We start from the raw sequence: 23,745 nt of genomic DNA, 5'->3' as shown, positions 1-23,745 counted from the left end.
CCCAATTTTAATTAAAATTGAGATAATGGCATAAATCTCAAATTTTCTTTTAATCAAATTTAAATTCCAAAATTCTTCTTTGAGAAAATATTAAAATTGAATTATCTTTTTACAATAATTCAATTTAATCTTTAAAAATCAAAATTATTCTTAAATAATTGAATTTAAATTTTTAAAAAAATAATAAATAATAAAAAAAGTTCGAGAGACCACACCATGCATCTCTTTATATGTATAATTTGTATAGAAAGAATTGGATAAAATAGAGACACAACTTCATTGACATTAATATTAGTGAATTAATTGTCAAATTAGACAAGAACACACATTAACACATTTTCCTTTTCAAGTTAGGGTATGATCCATGTATATATATATTATATGTGTATACATTTTCAAAAAAGCAAAAAAGAAAGTGTTTATAGTTCTTTTGAAGAACTACTACTTAATGTTTCAGTTGGGACATGAATCTCAAATCCTTTAGCTTCAGATCTCTTCATTATTCTCAATCTCTTGCATGATTCAACGAACATCTTCCATGGGACATCGCCCACGAGCATCCAATCACCATCCCGATCTTCATAGATCAAGACAAAGTCAGAACATCCAATTGCAGAACCGAATAGATTCTCCATCGCCACTACAAGATCTGAATATTCTTTATAGCTTCCAAGATCAACTTTTCTAAGATAAGGAGCACCATCCATACTTATTTTCACGTACATCTTCGAAGTTTTCGTTTCATATAGATCTTTATCATTACCACTACCGCTACTCCTTCTTCGGTGAGAGCAAACTGGCGGCCACCCCACAACTTGGTTCCTCTTTGGGAATCGTCGGTCATCATCGTTGGTGCTACTCTCCGAGAAAACCCTTTTTTTCTCATTTTTTGGACTCGGGGTATGATGGCCGCCACTTCCCGGAAGCCCTAATGTGAGCTCAGTGATCTCAAGTTCAACTCCATTGGATGCCATATTCTGCAGCTGAGATTAAGTGTTTATATCTAGATATTGTGAGAGTTTTTGTTAATGGTGTAAGCATCAAAATGAGAAGTTATATATAAATAGAAGAGAAGTAGATGGGGGAATGGGAATAATAATGAGGGATGAAAGTGAAGGGCATAGTGGTCGCCGGCCGGTCGGAGACAAGAGGAACAAAAGTGGGACTTTGTGTTTTGATTAAGCTAAGGAACAGTTCAATGAAGGAAAATATGTATATAATAAGGGGCGTTGGTCGGGTTTTTCAGATTTGGTGGGATTCTCCAACATCCATGTGAATGCCCATTTTCTCTGTCGAGTATTGGATTATGTTCTTTCAGACCAACTTTAAAACAGTGTAAATTATGTTTATTACTTTACATCTTCTAATTCTTGATGATCTTATGTTTTTTTTTTTTTTTTATGTAATAAACAATTATTTATAACGATTTTGGTACTTAAATAAAGCCAATGTAGCATTTCAATATATTTGTTTTGGTTACTTAATTTGAACTTCTACACTTATTTTAATTTCTCCCCCTTATATTATAAAGATTTGTTTTGGTTAGATTAAAAGTATTATGTGTGTGGTTTTTTTAAAAAAAAACATTCAATTTTCTTTTTCCAAGAATATGGTTAATTTTGATGGTACCTTTGAACTTTTAAAGTTTGAAGTTTTTTTTAAGTAATCTATTAAGGTTTTTGCTGTTAAAATTTATAGACGAATAATCTGTATCTGTTTATGTAAACAAATATTAACAATTACATGAAAATATAAATTTAATAAAGACACACATATGGTGTATTGTATGAACATCATATAGGAGTTGTTGTCTTCCACCTTTCAACCACATATTCCATTTTTTTTATTCTTTCATTTATATGATTTTTTTCCCTTACGTTGCCCTCAAATTTACTTTATGTCTGTGTTTAGATGTGTTCACTTTAACAATATATAAGTTGACTTAAATCTTTTCGTCCATCACTTTAATGGCAACAGCCTTTAATAGTTGTGTTATTATTATTATTATTTAGTATCAAACTTTAAGAGTTAGTATGAAACTTTTCAAAATTTAGGAGTGTAAATGAAGTAAACCTCATAGTTCAATATCCTGACCCGTTGAAGTTGTGCTTAAATTAGCAACTCTTAAATTACTTATAGATATATTATTGTAATTTTTTTTTCCTTAAATTGTGCGGTGGGCAACATTTTAGAGAATGAAAGAAAGTGTTATTACTAAGTTAAAGTATATACTTACATAATAAGGTCGCATTTAAGGAAGATGTCAGTGTCTCTGTTGCATCTTGATCTTCAAAATCAAATGTTTGTTGATTACTCCTATTCGATGATTTAACAAACATCATTACATACTAAGATAGTTTGTAGTCCTTAATGTATATCCTTGAATATAGTAGATCGTATGATATTATAATCAATTTGTATTTATATATTTCAAGACAAAATAGAAAAAAAGTTAGATTATTATCAAATAATGTGCATCAAAATAAGAAAAGTGCCTTAGTCTTACCGTTGTGCTAAAGATTATAAACATAAATAATTAATGTGTATTATGAATATCATTTTATATACACAGGGTTATATATATCTCTACATATATATTAAATACAAATAATGCAATATTCCCTTAATCACATGCAAACTGATTGATCATTTGACAAGTTATATGTTAAGTGTTTAGTATCAAACTTTGGAACAAAATCAAATTAATAATAATCATCATAAACCTTAGAATAAGATTAAAATCAAATTAATAATAATCATCATAAACCTTAGAATAAGATTACATAAGTAGATCTTTTGAAAGATTTGCAAGATGATATGATTGATCATTATTTCAGTTTATGCATCTCTTTCAAATATTGATACAAATTAATTGAGCAGATTAAATGGAGTCAATGGAGGGCACCAAATAGACTTCTCACTAACTTTGTCTAATAAAATAATATTATCATTGAAATGAACTGTATAATATATGATTAGATTATAATTATGTATTCAAATAATAATTACTTGTCAAAATATTAGATGGGTTACCTAAAATATTTGATGATCTCGACTTATAGTTTCTTGGGAGACATATAAATCCATTATTAAGTAAGCACTTTATACTGTTGCTAATAATTTTCTGTCAACCTATGAATATTATTTCAGAGTAGTTTGATATTTTATCAATAATTTTATTGTTTTCGAAGATAAAATAAATATTTCACATATGATTTGATCCAAAAATATTAAAAATATAAACCATATTTTGAACTTTGTACTTAATATTTGGAAAATAAAAAAAAAGAAATTTTAACAAAATAAAAATTTTCAAATATCAATTGTTAAAATTTGACGACAAATTGTGATTTAAAGTAGTTTGATATTTGATTAATAACTTTATTATTTTCATAGATAAAATAAATACTTAACATATGATTTGAGCCGTAAAATATTTTATTATGCCCCTTGTTAAAATTGGATAACAAATTGTGATGTCACTTTTAAGTTTGTATTTATCTACTTGATTTTAGTTTAAAACCCAATTAACCTATCTCATTCAACCCAACAAGGTATAATTACACTACAATTCAAATGTTATGTCACGTCATTATTTCATATATTATTCAATTCTAGTAGTATTATTAAGTAAAAAATCAAAATGAAAAATTTTAGAACATTGAAAACAAAATACCAAATGTAACCACTATGAGTAGAGTTTGACTTAAAATTTTGAAACAATGAGAACAAAAGGCAAAAGTTCTCTCTCTTCCTAAAAACAATTATTCAACAAAGTTGGTTGTCTCTTAATAACGGGTTAGATATAGATTCAAAAATTTGTATCCCTCCTAATAGTTAACCACGAGATACAAGTCCAGGCATCTCTTTTGCTATTTCTCTCTTGTATACATCCAACAATTCAAAACTGTCAGTCACATTGTGGCAGCTTCTTCTAATAATTTCTCCTAATGTTTATCTCTTTCTTCATCATTGTAGTATACACATACAGTCATATATATATATATAGACGTATCTATTGATATAAAGATGCAACCGAGCTATGTGGGTGACCAAATTAAAAAAAAAAATCAAAAAATAAAATAATGTTTCTTCCCAACCCAACACATGCTTTCATTAGTTTGAAAAAGTGCAATAAAAATTGGAGACAATAGACATGTCAAACTCCAAGGCTCACGTGGTAGATTTTTGTTTGAGAAGGGACCATAAGGTTGTTCCTTGTCTTTTGGGTTGTGATGAAACATAGACAAACAATTATAAGTACCTTGAACAGATTGGCAAACCAATTTTACAGAGGCATCCGTCATTAAAGCTTTGAGTCGGTGGACCTTTCTTCCTCTATGTGTTGTTTTAATTCAGGCAAAATCACAAGTTCTTGATTCAAGATTCAATTTTTATCGCTTTTTGTGTCAGTGAGATTCTTGTTTATATATTAGTTTCGAAAGCTAATCTTTCAAAGAAATAATATCATGAAATAATTTGAAATAGCTTGAAACAAAGAGTTATACACATCATTATATGTTACATTTTACAATATGGTCTTTAGTTATGATTACAATATGGTCATGGAGTAAAAATTCAATTAATATGCCAAAGAAATTAACCACGAAGTTTATATCAAGTTATCAAGTTGGGATGATTATTTATTTTTCTTTTAGAAAACGGAAGAGATCCAGAACAAATAGAAACGTCTATTTGCATAGACAAAAAAAAAACTTAAAATATCTCAACTAATATAATACATTCTTAACACAATCATCATATTCACTCTCATTTCATTAGGGCTAGAGAGAAGCCCCACCTATAACGTCCTACATTACAAAATTAGGTTAATTTTGGGATAAATTATGTCATTTCACCTCCTTCAACCCGTTAATTTTAAATAAATGGGACTTCTTATTTGACGTAAAATGTAAAATTAGAATTTTTCATTTAGCTTCTTAATTTAACAAAATTAGATTTCCTAAAGTATTGAAAAGAAAAGAGTTGTCTTAGTTAAAATATTTAATTTTAAGATTTTGGAAGTTAATACTATATTCCCTAATCTTTTAGTTCTTTACTTTGGGGTGTCAATTTTGGGAAATTAATTAATTTTCTTAAACTTTCCTTTTATTTTGTTAGAATTTTTTTTAAAAAGTGAGAAAAAAAAAAAAAAAAAAAAAAAAAAAAAAAAAAAAAAGAGAGAGAGAGAGAGGAGTTTTGAAACTCTAGTCTCATTTTCTTCTTTTCCTCTCCCACTCTCTTCCTTCCTCTCTTTCTCCCTCACATTACCCACACAGCCCCTCCCCTTGTGCGTATTGCTGCCGTCCGACGAACAGCCCATTACCTGAAGTGACCGACGTCGATACAACACCATCAGTGAGTGCCCACGACGGCACTTCTCCGACCAGTCACTGACAACCTCCTCTGCATGAGAAGTGGAGTGCATCCACGAGCTTCTGCCAACGTCACGACGTCCACGACCTCTGACGACACTCATCGTTGTCCCTTCGACCGTTGTACAGCATTGTTGCCGTACGGATCACGCACAGCAGCAACCCGGCCTAGACGCTCTTCATGTGTAGACCTTCGACGGCAGAGAGAGCTTTCGACGAGCATACGTCGACACCCACGAACCATCAACTTTCCAACAACATTTTCCCTCTCTTTTAGCAAGGTTTGACACTTACCCATTAGATTTCAATGTTAGATTTGAGTTATCCGTTGTCTAGTGATTCCAAATATATAGGATTAAGTCTATTCGGACTCCAATCGACGAGGTTTTGAGTTCTTTTAGGTAAGTTTCTGTGGGTAAGAATGCTCTGAACTCCGTTTCGATCTAGCTTAAGATTGTTTGGACTTTCCTCTAACATTCGAAATCCCATATTTGTAGATTTGGAATGGTTTTAGAACTTGTCGGACACCTTGCAGCAAGAATATGAGGTTGTCTTGGTGAGTTCTAAGTTTTAGTGCTTTGTTTAGAGCCCTTCGAATCGTTTTAGATACTGTAAATTAGTTTATAACTTATGGGTGTTATTTAAATGTAGTTTCAACTTCTTCCAGGGTGTCCGAACTGAGGTTTAAGGTCACTCTAGATAAAATTACTCATTCGGATTAATTATTGAGGCTCTGAATAAGGTTTTGAACTGAGTTGTAATCCTTGGAACCTCGACTTCATTATTTCAGGAGTTTCTTGTTTAACCTTGAAGCATTTTAGGACGCTTAGGTAAGTAAAATTCTATTTGTTAGATCTGTTTACTTGTATGCTAACATGTTGCTTGATTTACTTTTGTTATGTATACACATATGACTTATGTTGTTTTGAAATCTGTATTGTGATTTTGATATGGTTAGGCACGTTTGGATGCTCGTTGTGTTGTTTTGAATATGTATAACATGTTGATAGACTATCATGTGACGTGAATAAGCATGTGGATGGTCTGCTTCTGCTAATTACATAGGTGTATGTTTACATGTATGAACCTTGCAATATTGAATCTAAAGCGAGCATGCTCTAAATAGTTGAGTATGTCTTATTGTTCGTCGTGATGGTTGCATCCTAGAGGAATGTATGAATAGTAGTTTACCGTGATTAGCATGTTGCATGTTGAGCATAACATGTGTGAGTTACGGAGCATAACGCGTAAATCATGTGAGGATTGCAGAGCATGACGCGAAAATCATGTGAGAGTTGCGAGCATGACGCCTAAATCATGTGAGGGTTGTGGAGTATAATGCATAAATCATGTGTGAGTTGTGAGGCATGATGCGTAAATCATGTGTTGTGCGATGTTGCATAGCATGGTAGGATAAATCATGTACTAGTATACTTAAATGTACTTGTTCTGTGTTAAACTGAGAATGTCTCGTTGCTTTGCATAATATGATGGGTAATTTATTCTTGTTTGAATAATTATGTGCTATGTGTGTTTTACGTAGGGCTACCTGAATTATGAGAGTGGCATGATTTGGTTGGCATTTATAGTTGTTGTGTATCTCTGTAATGTTTGTATGTTGTTTGGTGGCCCTTCAGCTATGGGCTTCTTACCAATAAAAGTGTCAACTGACCCCTACCAAATTTTATAGGTACTGACGAATGTTGTGACCTTGATGATGTCGAGGAAGGAGCTTGAGAAAGATATGCTTTTAAAGTTATGTTGTCATTCTTCTTTTTAGGAGTTTACCTTGTGTTAAATTTCTTGAACTTGAAACTTTATATTAGCATTAAGTAGATTTCATTTAGTTTGGAGTAAGATTTTGTAATAGGTTTTGATAAGTTTATTTTACTACATCTGACATTAATTTCAGTTGGTTAGCTTTCAGTAAGGTTGGTTGAGTTGTTTAAGTAGTTGGTTGGATTATTGGTGTTTTGGAAACACTGGAAAATGTGTTGAGAAGAAGATCTTGATTTTAAATGTGATTGAGAGTGTGTTTATTTGAAACCTTCAAGAAAAATTTGGTTTTGTTAAGTTTACGTCGTTATGCTATTGAAATTTTTCCAAAGTATAAGAGTTGTAAGTTAGTTTAGGTTACATTTGGGTAACGGTCCCTATTTACACCACCACAGTCAAAGGGGGAATAAATATTACACGAAAGTAACAAGATTAAAGGAAATAGTAGATGGGCTATAATTTTTTAAAACCTTTGACTAGTGGTACCAGTAGCCTACCAAGGAACAAATGCTTTCCATAATTTAACGTTGCTATTAGAAGACTCATTTAAAGTGCGATTATTTCTTTCCAACCAAAATAGTCCAACAAATAGCTATTGAGAGGATTAGAAATGATAATGTTCTTTGTTGTCCCAGATGACAAGATCTTCACATTAATAATCATAAAACACTCAAATATAATGATCTCTAACAATTCAAGAGTCGGGAAGATAGAATGTTGAAGCTTCAAAATCCTTCTTGAAGGAACTCTTATTCAAGAGAACCCATGATCGGAAGCAAGATTTTTCCAAGCCCATTGTGATAGAATTAAAGGCATTCACTAACATACAAAACAGTTATGCATCTTCTAAAAAATTACAGCATGCTTTAGAAATTACATACAAAAGGAATGAGCGACTTACCTTTGAAGAACATTTCTTCTGAAGATCTCTCACTCTCGTGATCATTGGAACAGCAACCCCTTGCTCTCGTTTAGATCTTCTACCCAATTGCATGGTAATCACTAACAAACTTCTCCACGAACAAGTACCCTTAGTCACCACCACTTGGCAACCATGGTATTCTCAGAGTGAGAATCCAAGAGGTATGAACTCTGTTGGATTTGGTAGAGAGATGGAGGAAGGCAACGATCGAACTATACGATCAAGCAAGTGGGAGGAGATACTGTCTATCGCATAGACTGAGATGCTTGATCGTTTAGTAAAACTCGTTTGGTACACGATCGTTTAGTAAAACACTCTTGATTGTTTACACCATCGTTTAGTAAATCTCGCTTGGCACACGATCACTTAGTAAATCTAGTAAATCACTTTACACGATCGTTTAGTAAAAGGTGCTAGTATACGATCATTTAGAAAATCACTTGAAGGCTATCGTGTAGTCTCTCGTAAGCTAAATGATTAGTAATGCACACAATAAAGCAATGTGTTGACAAAAATGAAACTCTTTTCATTTTATCCTTCAGTTATGAAAACTGAATATAACCTCCCACTTTCACGCATAATTAAAGAAAAAACTACCCATAATTATCATATAATTGTTTTAATTATAAATAAATATAATAACTAACTTATCATATTATATCTATAACCTATAGTTTTAATATCACATCATATGTAACTTTTAAATCATATTTCTTTTCTCCTTTATTTAATATAAATCACATTTATATCAAAATCCTCCACTTAATGTATCTCATACATTATATCAATTATATCACATATAATTGAACCAGTTTTATTGTATCATATATAATCAAACTCCCTCTTTTTAATTTAAACACTTCAAACTAACCCAAAAACTGATTCTCAGCTTAATCCATTGAGCTATCAAGGGAATCTTATGAACCTGTAGCTTAAAGCTCCAACCGTACATGAATAGCTGACTAAACTCTTTAATCACGAGATCCACCATCCGTTAACTGTCGAGCACTCCACTAAAGATCGACAGCTGTACTCTTCTCACTACATATACATTTCTGTGTCCATTGGATATAACCAGTCAATAGTACGATAACCCTTCACATATCACTCATAAGTACAGTTAGGCCAATTTACCGTTTTGCTCCTGTAATTACATCTAACTCCTTAAGTACTATTGATTCCTCTAATGAACAATACATCATAGTCTTACTATAAGTGGACACCTCTCGAGCTATGAGAAGGTGTGTGGCACCACATCGTTCAAGACCCAAAATCAACCTTTAAGATAGCAATCTATCTACTTACCCCTGCTTCGGGGAATAAGTGAATTTCATCTTGTATAGCTGAGTTCCAGGCTCCCCAATCAGACGAATCCCCAAAGTGATAAGTTTGAGTCGTCAATCTGGCCACTCGCATCCATGCAAATCAAAGGACTGCCCTCATAGACAGGAGTTTCTAACTCACTCAGGATTAAGGTCTAAGGTCATGTTACCTATGGTCATCCTAGTGAAATGAAAATCTCTGTCATGAATGACGTTATATAACGAGACTAAATATTTCGTGGTCCGGTCTTATACAAACTCCTTTGTATAGGACACCCCTGCTCGCATGTCTCCACATGAATGATCAGGATCAGACCATCTGTAGCACTTTACAACACTTGTAACATCTACAAAGTGGGTCGTATCCGTAGTGTCACTAGGATAAGGTTTTTCTCCTTTATTCATATACTACAGACCATTTAGGTTATCACTGTTGGCTTTTTGGCCCTTAATCTCAAATTAATTAATTTTAATTAATTAATTAATCAATATTTTGATGATAACAAACTCAATTTTTAATTACTGAAAATCTTAATGTTTTAGTATGTCCATAACGTAGAGCTCGGAACAACGATTCCAACACCTCTTGAATCACTCAAATCAGAGCTAAAACGAAGATGATATGACCGAAACAAGTCTATAGAGAAAATACTATGGTGGATGACGTGGCATAACCAGACCATCTGCGTGTAGACATGTGGCAGCATATTGGTTGGATGATGGATCATTAAGAGATTAACATATGATGAACTTTTGATATTTGGATTGATTTAAAATAAAAAAAAAATTGAAATTTAAAAGAAATTTAAAAGGAAAATAAATTTAATATTATTTTATATTTTTGTCTAACGGTTAGTTTTTTTACACATGATATGTTTTTTATTTTTGGATTGACTTTAAAAAGAATGAATTTAAAAAGAAAATGAATTAAAAGGAAAATGAATTTAATATTATTTTATGTTTGTGTCTAACAGCTAGTTTTTTACACATGGTATGTTTTTTTTATTTTTTGGATTAATTTTAAAAAGAAATGAAGTTCAAAAGAAAAGGAATTTAATATTATATTTTGTTTGTATCTAACGACTAGTTTAGTTTAAAATCTCCACCATTGATTTTTCTTTTCCAAAATCCAATGGTCCAAATTAATTGTGGTTTTTAAAAATTTTTCCATCTCTGTATAAACCATCTTCCTCTCCAAGTTTTAAACCAACAAATTTTACATTTCATAATCCTCCAAAACTCAAAAGTTCCATTGTTGCTCTCTCTAAGTTCACAATTTTTTTCCATCTTATTCTTGAGAGAGTGTTATTGTATTGTAAGGATAAACTTGTTGAGTGCTTAAACTTGTAAATACACTCTAGTGAGAGTTGTATTGTGTTTTTCAAAAATTCCAATATTTGTAACGGTTTGATCCCAAACCGTGGAAAGGATCGGGTTTACTCTTGAACCCATAAAAGGAGTGGTGGTGTAACGGTTGGGCTCTAATCCGTGGAAAGAGTCAAAAATATTTTATTCAAATTCCAAAGAGACGCTTGGGGAGTGGAGTAGGTCGAGTTTGACCGAACCACTACAAAAATTATGGTGTCTTCTTCTCTAACTCTTTCCTTTTTATTTTAGCAATTAATTTAAGCAATTTATTGTATGTTTTAGTTTGTTCTTATTTATTTGGTAAAATTTGATAGAATTAAATTATCACATTTTTTGTCATCTTATTTATTGCATAAATTGAATTTTTCTTATTATTTATAAAAAAAAGTGTATTAATTAGTTTAATTGGGTTAATTTAGAAAAAAAAAAGTTTAATTAAACCCTATTCACCCCCTCTAGGGTTGCCATATCAATCCAACAATTGGTATCAGAGTGGGTTGCTCTTCTTGAAATATTTATTTCTTGATAAGCTTAATTGTTTTTTAGCCATGGCAACTTTAGGTTTTATCCCTTTTACCGATAGTCAGTCTATTACAAAGCCTCCTTTCTTTAATGGTACTAATTATAGTTATTGGAAAAATAGAATGAGATTTTTCTTGCTTTCTATTGATTATGGTTTATGGGATATTGTCGAGGAAGGTTTTAAAATTCCAACAAAAGATGTTGATGGTGTTAGCACTATAAAACCTAAGGAAGAATGGTCAATAAATGAAAAGAAAGCATGCTCTTTAAATGCCAAAGCTATTAATTGCTTATTTTGTACTTTGAATGAAGTTGAGTATAATAGAATGTCTATTTGCAAAACCGCTAAAGAGATATGGGATAAATTAGAGATTACTCATGAAGGAACTAGTTAAGTAAAAGAAACAAAGATTGACATGTTAGTTCATCAATATGAAATGTTTAAAATTGATGAAAATGAAGTTATTTCCTATATGTTATTAGATTAACTAACATTGTCAATGCTTTAGAAGGACTTGGAAAAAAGTACTCAAATTTTGAGAAGATAAAGAAGCTATTGTGGTATTTGCCTAAACAATGAGAGCCTAAAGTCACTGTCCTTCAAGAGGCAAAGGATCTCAAATCTCTCTCCATTGATGAACTCATGGGCTCGTTGTTGACGCATGAGATAAAGATCAAGAAAAACATGGAGGATGAAAAGAAAAAGAAAGAAAAGAGTATAGCTTTAAGGACCATCTCTTTAGAAGTTGACTCCCAAGATGAAGATGACCTTGATGAAGATGATGTTGCCTATCTTTCACGTAAGTATAAGAACTTCATCAAGAGAAAGAAGCAATTCAAGAAGCATCTCTCCAACCAAAAAGAGTCAAAAGGTGAAAAGAGCAAAAAGGATGAGGTAATATGCTATGAATGCAAGAAGCTGGGTCATATTAGAACCGATTATCCTTTTCTCAAATCATCCAAGAAATCCAAGAAGAAAGCAATGAAAGCTACTTGGGATGATAGAGATGAAAGCGAAAGTGGGAGTGATAATGAAGAAGCAGCCAATTTTTGCTTCATGACTCATAGTGACAAAGAGAATGAACAAAATGATGAGGTAACTCTAGATCCTCTTTCTTATAATGAATTGTTTGAAGCTTTTGAAAATATGCAAAATGATTTAGAAAAACTTAGTTCTAAGTATGTTGTGCTTAAAAAGAAATACAATGTTTTATCTAGTAAAAATAAGTCTTTATTTGAAGAAATTGCTTGCTTAAAAGAGAATGAGCATGATGCTATGCATATTGATGAAATGAATATCTCTTGTGACAAGCATGCTTTTGAATGTGATGAGAAAAATGCCTTGCTTGACAAAGTTAAATTTCTTGAGCATGATAGTTGTGAAAAAGATAATTTGATTAAATTACTCAAAGAAAAGGAATTTAGTGTTTTACAAGAACTTGATAAGGCTAAAGAATCTATTAAAAAGTTGATAATAGGTGCTCAAAGATTAGACAAGATAATTGAAGTAGGCAAGCCTTTTGGTGATAAAAGAGGTTTAGGCTATATGATGAATGATCTACTCTTTCAAGTTCTAAAACTATCTTTGTTAAATCATCTCTTAATATGCCTAAGCTTGTATCTAAGCATGTTAAATCTAACTTTGTGCCTATATGTCATTATTGTGGTCTTAAAGGCCATATTAGACCTAAGTGTTTTAAATTGAAATATGCTCATACTACTTCTCCAAGAATAAATTTTTCTCAAAGGGCAAAGTTTCACAATGCTCCAAGGAATAATTTCTCCAAGAAAAGTAGAGTGCATAAATTTGTTGTAAGAGATAAATCTTTGCATAATGTTGTTTGTTTCTCATGTGGCAAGTTTGGACATACAACTTATTCTTGTTACTTGTCTAAATCCAATGCCTTAAATGTCTATGCAAAAATGAAATAGATTCCCAAGTTTGTCAATGCTAGCCATCTAGGACCCAAACAAGTGTGGGTACCAAAGAATCAAACTTGAACATTTGTGTTTGTAGGTTTGTTTGAAAGCCTCTAAGAAAAACAAGTGGTACTTGGATAGTGGTTGCTCGAGGCACATGACGAGAGACCCATCCAAGTTTGTCTCTCTCCAAAAAGGATGGAGGTCTTGTAACCTTTGGTGACAACAAGAAAGGTAAAATAATTGGTAAAGGTAGTATAGGTAATGAATCTTCTATTTTAATTGAAAATGTACTTTTGGTTGATGGTTTGAAGCATGATTTACTTAGTATTAGTCAATTGTGTGATAAAGGCTTTAGAGTTGTGTTTGATAAAAAGAATTGCATCATTGAAAATGCTAGTGATAGAAAAGTTATATTTGTTGGAAATAGAGATGAAAATGTTTATACTATTGATTTGAATGATTGTCCTATTAATGATAAATGTTTATCGGCTTTGCATAATGATTCTTGGTTATGGCATAGAAGACTAGGACATGCTAGCATGCACTTAATTTCAAATATTTCCAAGAATTCTTTGGTTAGAGGTCTTCCCAAATTTAAATTTGAAAAAGACAAAGTTTGTGATGCTTGTCAAATGGGTAAGCAAACTAAGTCCTTTTTCAAATCTAAAAATGTAATCTCTACAAGTAGACCCCTTCAACTATTACACATGGACTTATTTGGCCCTTCTAGAATTGCTATTTTTGGAGGGAAATATTATGCCTTTGTGATAGTTGATGATTTTTCAAGATTTACTTGGGTTTTGATGCTAAAACGTAAGGATGATGCTTTGAAAAGGTTTTCTAGTTTTGCAAAAAGAGTTCAAAATAAAAAAGATTTTTTGATTTCTAAAATTAGGAGTGATCATGGAGGAGAATTTGATAGCAATGCTTTTGAAATATTTTGTGAGGAAAATGGTTTTTCTCATAATTTCTCCGCTCCAAGAACTCCTCAACAAAACGGTGTAGTTGAAAGGAAAAATCGTATTTTGCAAGAATTTGCTAGATCAATGTTGCATGAGTATGGTTTACCTACATACTTTTGGGCAGAAGCCGTTAACACCGCTTGTTATGTTTTAAATAGAGTTTTAATTAGATCTTCTTTGGATAAAACTCCTTATGAAATTTGGCATAACAAAATTCCAAATATTGGGTATTTCAAAGTTTTTTGTTGCAAATGTTTTATTTTGAATAACAAAGAAAAACTTGGAAAATTTGATTCTAAGACGGATGTTGGTATTTTCCTTGGCTATTCCTCTACTAGTAAAGCTTATAGAGTTTTCAATAAAAGAACTTTAGTAATTGAGGAATCTATGCATGTAGTATTTGATGAATCTTGCAATGTTATTTCTAATGAGCCTATTTATAGTGATGTTTTAGAAGGAAATTTTAGAGATTTACTTGTTAGTGACAGAGGCAAGGAAATTGTTTCAAGTAAGCAAGAGGTGAGCTTAATCGAAAAGAACGAAGTTGGTTCTTCATCCATGCCTAAAGAGTGGAGGTATGCTTCTTCCCATCCCAAAGAATTAATTCTTGGTGATCCCGAACAAGGTGTGAAAACTATTTCCTCTCTTAATATGTTTAATAATCTTGCTTTTGTTTCTCAAATTGAACCAAAAAGTTTTAAAGATGCCGAAAATGATGAATTTTGGATTTTAGCTATGCAAGAAGAATTAAATCAATTTGAAAGGAATAAAGTTTTGAAGTTAGTCCCTAGGCCCTCTCATTCTTCTATAATTGGAACTAAATGGGTCTTTAGAAATAAAATGGATGAAAATGGAAATATCATTAGAAATAAAGCTAGACTTGTAGCTCAAGGTTATTGTCAAGAGGAAGGAATAGATTATGAAGAAACTTTTGCACCCGTTGCTAGATTAGAAGCTATTAGAATGTTGCTTGCTTTTGCTTCTTATAAGAATTTCATTTTGTATCAAATGGATGTGAAAAGTGCATTTTTAAATGGTTATATCATGGAGGAAGTTTATGTAGAACAACCTCCAGGTTTGAAAGTTTTGATTTTCCTAATCATGTCTATAAGTTGAAAAAGGCTCTTTATGGCTTAAAACAAGCTCCAAGAGCTTGGTATGATAGACTTAGTAATTTCTTGCTTGATAATGGATTTAAAATGGGTAAAATTGATACTACTCTTTTTATTAAGACTAAAGAAAATGATATGCTTTTAGTACAAATATATGTGGATGATATTATTTTTAGTTCTACTAATTTATCTTTGTGTGAAGAATTTTCTAAGTGTATGCATAGTGAATTTGAGATGAGTATGATGGGAGAACTTAGCTTCTTCCTTGGACTCCAAATCAAACAACTCAAGGATGATATTTTCATAAGTCAATAAAAATACACATGGGATTTGCTCAAAAGGTTCAAATTCAATGAAGGTAAAATTGCAAAAACTCCTATGAGCACATCCACTAAGCTTGACAAGGATGAAAAAGGTAAGTGTGTAGATATAAAAACCTATAGAGGTATGATTGAATCTTTACTTTATTTAACCGCTAGTAGACCCGATATTATGTTTAGTGTATGTCTTTGTGCTAGATTTCAATCTTGTCCTTAGGAATCACATTTACATGCCGTTAAAAGAATTTTTTAAATATTTGCTTGGTACTATTGATTTAGGCTTATGGTATCCTAGAAATGTTGAATTTAATTTGGTAGGATATTTCGATGCGGATTTTGTGGGTAGTTTACTTGACCGTAAGAGTACTAGTGGGATTGTCAATTTCTTGGTAGTTCCTTAGTTTCTTGGTTTAGTAAAAAACAAAATTCAGTTGCCTTATCCACTACCGAAGCGGAATATATTGCAGTTGCTAGTTGTTGTGCTCAAATTCTTTGGATAAAACAAACTCTTTGTGATTTTGGATTAAAGTTTGATAATGTGTCTATATTTTGTGATAATACTAGTGTTGTTAATTTGACTAAAAATCCTATACATCATTCTAGGACTAAGCATATTGATATTAAACATCACCTTATTAGAGAGCATGTGCAAAATGATAATATTACTCTTGAATTTGTAGGCTCTAATAATCAATTAGCGGATATTTTTACCAAGCCTTTGAATGAAGAAAACTTTTGCAAAAATAGGCTTGAGCTCGGTATTATTCGTTGTGATGCCTCTTGATTTTATAATTTTACTTGTTAAATCTTTTAGAAGGCATTTTGATAGGAGAGATATGGAAAGCATGTGTTAATATTCTTAGGGGGAGTTGTGCTAAATTTATATTCATGTTTTTAAGGGAAACATTTATGTAGTTCTAAATTTTTCTTAATTATTATTTTTTTTTTTTATGATTCCAAAGGGGGAGAAGTTTAAGAAAATTATGCTATAAATTTGTTATGATTTTGATTGTATTAATTAGGGGGAGAATTTTTTTTTTTTTTTTTTGAGTGAATTTCAAGAAGTTGAAGAAAAATATGCTATAAATTTGTTTTGATTGTATTCATTAGGAGGAGAATTTTTTTTTTTTTTTTTTTGAGTGAATCTCAAGAATGATCTTTATGGTGATATGTTGAATTTTATTATGTGCTACATATGGTTTACATGTATTTTAAGCTATTTTTCTTGAATGGTTTGTCATCATCAAAAAGGGGGATTGTTGGCTTTTTGGTTCTTAATCTCAAATTAATTAATTTTAATTAATTAATTAACCAATGTTTTGATGATAACAAACTTAATTTTTAATTATTGAAAATCTTAGTATTTTAATATGTCCATAGCGTAGAGCTCTGAACAACGATTCCAACACTTCTTGAATCACTCAAATTGGAGCTAAAACGAAGACGATATGACCGAAACAAGTCAAAATACTGTGATGGATGATGTGGCATAACCAGACCATGAGATTAACATATGATGGGCTTTTGATTTTTGGATTGATTTAAAATTTTAAAAAAAAATGAAATTAAAAAAAATTAAAAAGAAAATAAATTTAATATTATTTTATGTTTGTGTCTAACGGCTAGTTTTTTTCCACATGGTATGTTTTTTATTTTTGGATTGACTTTAAAAAATTGAATTTAAAAATAAAATGAATTAAAAGGAAAATGAATTTAATATTATTTTATGTTTGTGTCTAACGGTTAGATTTTGACACATGGTATGTTTTTTTATTTTTTGGATTAATTTTAAAAAGAAAATGAATTTCAAAAGAAAAAGAATTTAATATTATATTTTGTTTGTATCTAACAACTAGTTTAGTTTAAAATCTCCACCATTGATTTTTCTTTTCAAAATCCAATGGTCCAAATTAATTGTGGTTTCTAAAAATTTTTCCATCTCTATATAAACCATCTTCCTCTCCAAATTTTAAACCAACAAATTTTACATTTCATACTCCTCCAAAACTCAAAAGTTCCATTGTTGCTCTCTCTCTAAGTTTCCAATTTTTTTTCATCTTATTCTTGAGAGAGTGTTATTGTATTGTGAGGATAAACTTGTTGAGTGCTTAAACTTGTAAATCCACTTTAGTGAGAGTTGTATTGTGTTCTTCAAAAATTCCAACATTTGTAACGGTTTGATCCTAAACCGTGGAAAGGATCGAGTTTGTTCTTGAACCCGTAAAAGGAGCGTGGTATAACAGTTGGGCTCTAATTTGTGGAAAGAGTCGAAAATATTTTATTCAAATTCCCAAGAGGCGATTGGGAAGTGGAGTAGGTCGAGTTTGACTGAACCACTATAAAAATTACGGTGTCTTCTTCTCTAACTCTTTCATTTTTATTTTGCAATTAATTTAAGCAATTTATTGTATGTTTTAGTTTGTTCTTATTTATTTGCTAAAATTTGATAGAATTAAATTATCACATTTTTTGTCATCTTATTTGTTGCATAAATTGAATTTTTCTTATTTATAAAAAGCGTATTAATTAGTTTAATTGGGTTAATTTAGAAAAAAAAGTTTTAATTAAACCCTATTCACCCCCCTCTAGGGTTGCCATATAGATCCAACAATCACTTAAGGCATGATCCACTTGTATGTCTCCACATATATGCTTAAGTTACAACGAAAACCAAGGATCTTAGTTTATTGGTTTGTGGTAAATGCAACTAAAATATCTCATATTTCATAGACAACAGTGAAAAAAATATCTCATATTATTACATCACAATCATTTGTTCATACAGGTGTTTACAGACTACAAAACCCTACGAGATTTAGGGCATCAACCCCAATAATCTCCAACTTGTCCTAAAGCGAGTGGGTGTACAAGATAACAACAAGTACAAAACAATAAACTAGGGCACTAAGGCCCAGTACAAAAATCTCCCACTTGCCCTAGTCCAGCCGCAGATAGGCCCGTAGACCCATGCTCTGTAGGTTACCCTAAAAAACTATAGCCGTGAGAGCCTTCGTAAACGGATCAGCAACGTTGTGCTCCAAAGTGATCTTCATGACTATCATGTCCCTTCGATGCACTATCTTGCAGATGAGATGATACTTTCGCTCTATATATTTTCCGCGCTTGTGACTCCTAGGCTCTCTGGAGTTCGCCACAGCACCACTATTATCACAATAAAGGGTGATGGGCCTAGACATATCTAGAACAACTTCCAGATCAATCAGGAACTTCTTGAGCCAAACGAGCTCCTTAACAGCTTCACAAGCCGCTACATACTCGGCCTCCATCGTGGAGTCAGTGATGTACCCCTGCTTAGTTCTTCGCCACACTACAGCTCCTCCATTAAAAGCGAACACTGAGCCTGAAGTGGATTTTCGAGAATCCTTATCAGTCTGAAAGTTAGAGTCTGTGTATCCAGTAAGGATCAAATCCTTAAATCCATACACGAGCATGTAGTCCCTCGTTCTCCGAAGATACTTAAGGAAGTTCTTGACGCCGGTCCAGTGACCCTGTCCTAGATTATACTGATATCTACTGACTATCCCCATAACGTAACAGATGTCTAGTTTAGTACACAACATCACATATATCAAAGATGCATAAGGGACCCGTCTCATCTCCTTAATCTCTTGAGGTGTCAATAATGATGCTAACTTGACTGCCCTCATCGATGCGGGACCTATTCATCTCCGCCACATTGAAGTAGACCATCATGTTCAGAACATGTTCTCAAACAAATGTACCCTCCTCCCTTTTGGAGTTGAAGATGCGTTTCAGAGCTTCGTGCTTGAGTTGTTCAGATGGTTGTCCGAACTGTTGGAAGGTACCAATGCACAGCAGAAGTAACTAGGATCCATAAGCACTCTAATTCATAAATTTTGGAAGAAAAAAAAACATGCTTCAACAGAAATAAATGAGTTTCATGACATACCTTTGAAGAACTTCCTTTAAGCTTTAAACCAACTACAACTCTCCACTGAATCTTGTAGTAGACCACCCCAAGATCTTCCCTACTATCCTCTTGGTGCTCAAGATTGAGTAGTGGAACTCAAAATAAACTAGAACTAAGGGAATTTGGAGAAGCTCACAACAGCAACCTAGCAAAAGAACAGTCTTCTTCTCTCGAATTTTTCTAAAAAATTTGTTCGGTTGCATTCCCTTTAAAATACTCCAATTTCTTCAATATATTGCAAACATTCATGCAAAGAGATTTGTTGCATGAGATGCAGCTCATGCTTGGAGTTAATGAAGACTTTAAATTGGATTGTTGGTGAGCTACTATATGAAGACTGGAAAAACCCATTTTTCCAACTTTGTGTTTTTCTTATCTTTTTCAATTGTATCAAAAATGATTTCATAAATCAATTTTATTTAATAAAACTGAAAATATTATTAATTTTATAAAATTAATTTCATAAATTAATTTTCTTAATAAAATTAATAAATAATTATTTAAACAATTTAAATAATTCTAATTAATTTAATATCAAATATTAAATTAATTTTTACATAATTTCTTCTTCAAATATTTAAATCATATTTAAATATTGTTTTTCCAATTTCATTTAATTCTAATTTGAACACTTCAAATTAACTTATCACGCTATTTTAGAGCTAATCTATTTACGAGCTAGTAGGGGGACCTCGCGGACCTACAGATCATGGGCTCCAACAATCCGAGATTAATTGGCTAAACTCATTTGACCGATCTAACTCTCATTCGTTAACTAATGGGTGATTCCACTAAAGCACATAACTGAACTCCCACTGTAGATATATTATGTCCACTCGATATAACCATGATTAGTAAGTTAACCCTTCACAAGTTGCTTGTAATAACAGCTGGGTCGAATCTATGTTTTACCCCCGAAATTACATCTTATTCTTTAAGTCCCACTGATCCCCTAATGAACAATTGATTTGTGATCCAATCAACAAATCGAATCCCTCTCAGACCAATGAGAGAGTGAGGTCTCTTGTTCAAGACCCAGAATCAGCACTTGAAAGGAACAACCTCTCTACTAACCCTAATCGGGTAGGAGTGAATTTCATCTTGCACCCTATGTTCCTAGCTATTCATCCAGTCTTATACCCAAAATGGTAAGCATATTGAGCAGAGGCAGTTGGTCTACTCTCACCGTTTGCAGATCAAAGGATAATTCCGAACAAACAGAAGTTCATAGTTAGCTCAGGATTAAGGTCAAGTTACTTAGGTCATCGCTTTGAAATAGTCAGTCTTAAACAGTAAACAACGTTATAAAATAAGAGTGACTGGTTTCGTGGTCCGATCATGTACAAAACTCATTTGCACATGACACCCCCACTCTTCATGTCCCAACATGTATGAATTAGGATCACTTCGTATGTAGCACTTTACAACTCTTTGTAACAACTAAAGAGTAGGCCGCATCCAATAGTGTTACCAGAATAAGGTACCCAATTTTATTCATATACTATAGATCATTTTGACTATTTACTTGAACCTGATCCACTTGTATGTCTCCACATAAAGTTCAAGTACTCATATAATAGTCAAGAGACTTTAGTTTATTGGATTTATAAAAAAAAAACAATATATTCAATAACAACTTTATTGAATTTTTAGAATAAGCTCTATTGTTTACAAACCACGAGTTCTAGGACATAAAACCCAATAAACTCCCACTTGGACTAAAATTTCAGTGGTAACTTATATATCCTATATATAAAACTGAGTTTCTGAGTTTTATAAAGAAATACCAATAATCTAGGTCATCCTATATCCATGGTTTACCATTTGGTATCCCATACCCGATATTTTTCCCACTTGCCCTAGGTTATTAACCTCTGGTTTTTCTAGCCTTGCTAGATGATTCTCAAACACTTTAGCGGAGAGAATCATTGTAAACATATTAGTGTACGAGAATGCATCTAATTCTCAATAATGGCCAGGAAGCACACTTTCCTCCCACTACACTTTCCTCCCACTACATTGAGATACTTTCAACTCTTTGATTAAAATGCGTCTGACCTACCTTAACAACTCTTGTTAACAGTCAGATCTAGAAATCTTTAAATTTATTATACTTCGATCTTAGCCGTTTAATATTTGAATATTTTCAAATGACTTTTAACAATTTGATTCTTAACAGAAGTTTCTATGAGATCGAACAAACATATTTCCTGAAAATGAATATTTCATTTAAAACAAAAATATGTACAATAGGTTCATTATAGGATTAACAAAAGTAGGTAATTACATCTTCATCAGCAACTTCTCCTATTGGATGAGCTGACAAACGGTCTCCAGAAACTAAGCAGCCTGTTTACCTTTCTCTACTCTCTTCTCTGCAAGATATTTAGGACAATTTCTCTTCCAGTGCCCTTGTTCGTTGCAGTGGAAACATTTCCCTTTCTCTACAGCGATTTTCTTGCTCTTCTTGCCAGTAGGCTTCTTTTTCCCTTTCCCTTTGTCCTTTTTCGCTGGAATACTCTTACTCTGCGAAGAGGAGGCAACATCATGCTTGGAGGACGTTCCTCTCTTCTCAGCAAAAGCAACATTTACTTCTGGTTTTAAACCCTTAGTTCTTAACATGGTCTGAAAAGCCTGTAGCTCATTCAGTAGAGTGGTTAAGTTGTATTCAATTTTATTCATCAAAGAATTTGTACAAAATTGCAAAAAAACTCTTCGGAAGAGATTCTAGAATAAAACCAACTTGGCTTCTCTCGTCCATCATAGCATCGTTTACTTCAGCCACATTAAAATGGACCATCGTGTCCAGGACATGTTCACGAATATTAGTCCCCTCTTTCATGCGACTATTGTAAACATATTTAATAGCATCATGCCTCAGGGTGAAGGACGGTTATCCAAACATCCTTCTCAGAGATTCCATAATCTCTTTGGCAGTACTCATATCCTCATGTTTTTTTGCCAAAACATCAGATAGCCTGGCCAGAATATAAGCACGAGCTTTATCATTCGCCCCGATCCATCTATCAAACTCTTCCCGAACAGTTCGGTTGGAATTTGAGCTAGGAATGGGAGAACATTCCTCCGTCAGGACAAATCTCAAATCGTCTATCGTAAGCTTCAAGTGGTAGTCTGAGTCAGAATAGGAGGACATTCCTCTGTAAGGATGAACCTCAGGTCATCAATGATTAATATGGTATTTATCGTGTTTTTCTAACTAGCGTAATTCTCGCCAGTCAATTTATCAACACTTAATAAAGCTAATGTGGCTGTAGCCATTTTATTGTTGTTGAAAAACATGAACAAACTTAATAAGTCTATGCATTACCACTTTTAACACCAAATTTAGTTTTAGAAAAATAGTTTCCATGTACCCTAAGTGAAAAGATATCTATTTCGCAATGATGCCACAGCGAGGTAGGACAAAAGTCATCGGTGGGGTGATCAAATGTCCCTTCACTGGGATGAGACATTCTCAACCATTAGACAAAAACAACTCTTGTAACTGGCTCTAACAGTCACCATTTTTTGGTTCAGAACTGTTAACCTTTAACAATTCCATGTAAGTGAAACCCCTCATTTTCGGCCCTACAGTCTTGCCCTAATGCGCCCACCATAGGGAAAAAATAGATTAGGACAAGAGACTAAAGCGACCTTATCTTATACAAGAGATCAGATAAAGAGTCGTGGAAAACTATCATCCTTTAAGGGGACACTCCCAAGGTGTCTCGAGGTGATGCACAGAAACATTATCCAACCTAATGAGAGAGACCGTGGGATATGTTGTCACACGTCCCGCTCCCACTTACTATGAACATTCTCTCCATTCACCTTGGTATTGACCTACCCAAACACCATCCTTTAGGGGGACACTCCCAGGGTGCCTCGAGGCCGATGATAGATCTCACGGTGTGAACATTAGGGAGAAACGTGAAGAGGTTTAAGTGAAGTATCATATACCTCAAGTACTCCCACTAAATGTTCTACCTAGGGATTCATTAACTTAGACAAGCCGGCTACTGATTTTATCTAATTGTGAGTTTAATTTGCTAAAAAACAACTCTTGTCTTTGATAATTAAACAAGTTCAAGTCAATCCCATTAAACTCTTTAACGAACTATCCTCAAGTTTGCATGCATGCAACAAATCTATCTAATTCACCTTTCCAGGTAGGTTTCCAGGTAGGGGTGT

At 32.7% G+C, this 23,745-nt stretch overlaps 1 pseudogene; it reads right to left on the bottom strand.

Moving 5' to 3' along the window:
• Nucleotides 1-221: 221 nt before the first annotated feature.
• LOC120068315 (auxin-induced protein 22A pseudogene) lies at nucleotides 222-1,025 on the bottom strand (annotated as a pseudogene).
• Nucleotides 1,026-23,745: the final 22,720 nt, after the last annotated feature.

This window comes from Benincasa hispida, chromosome 1, assembly GCF_027475165.1.
Source record: "Benincasa hispida cultivar pf3 chromosome 1, pf3_genome.v1.1, whole genome shotgun sequence".
NCBI lineage: Eukaryota > Viridiplantae > Streptophyta > Magnoliopsida > Cucurbitales > Cucurbitaceae > Benincasa > Benincasa hispida.
Note: the sequence above shows the minus strand (reverse complement) of the source record. Positions and strands in the feature narration are given on the sequence as shown.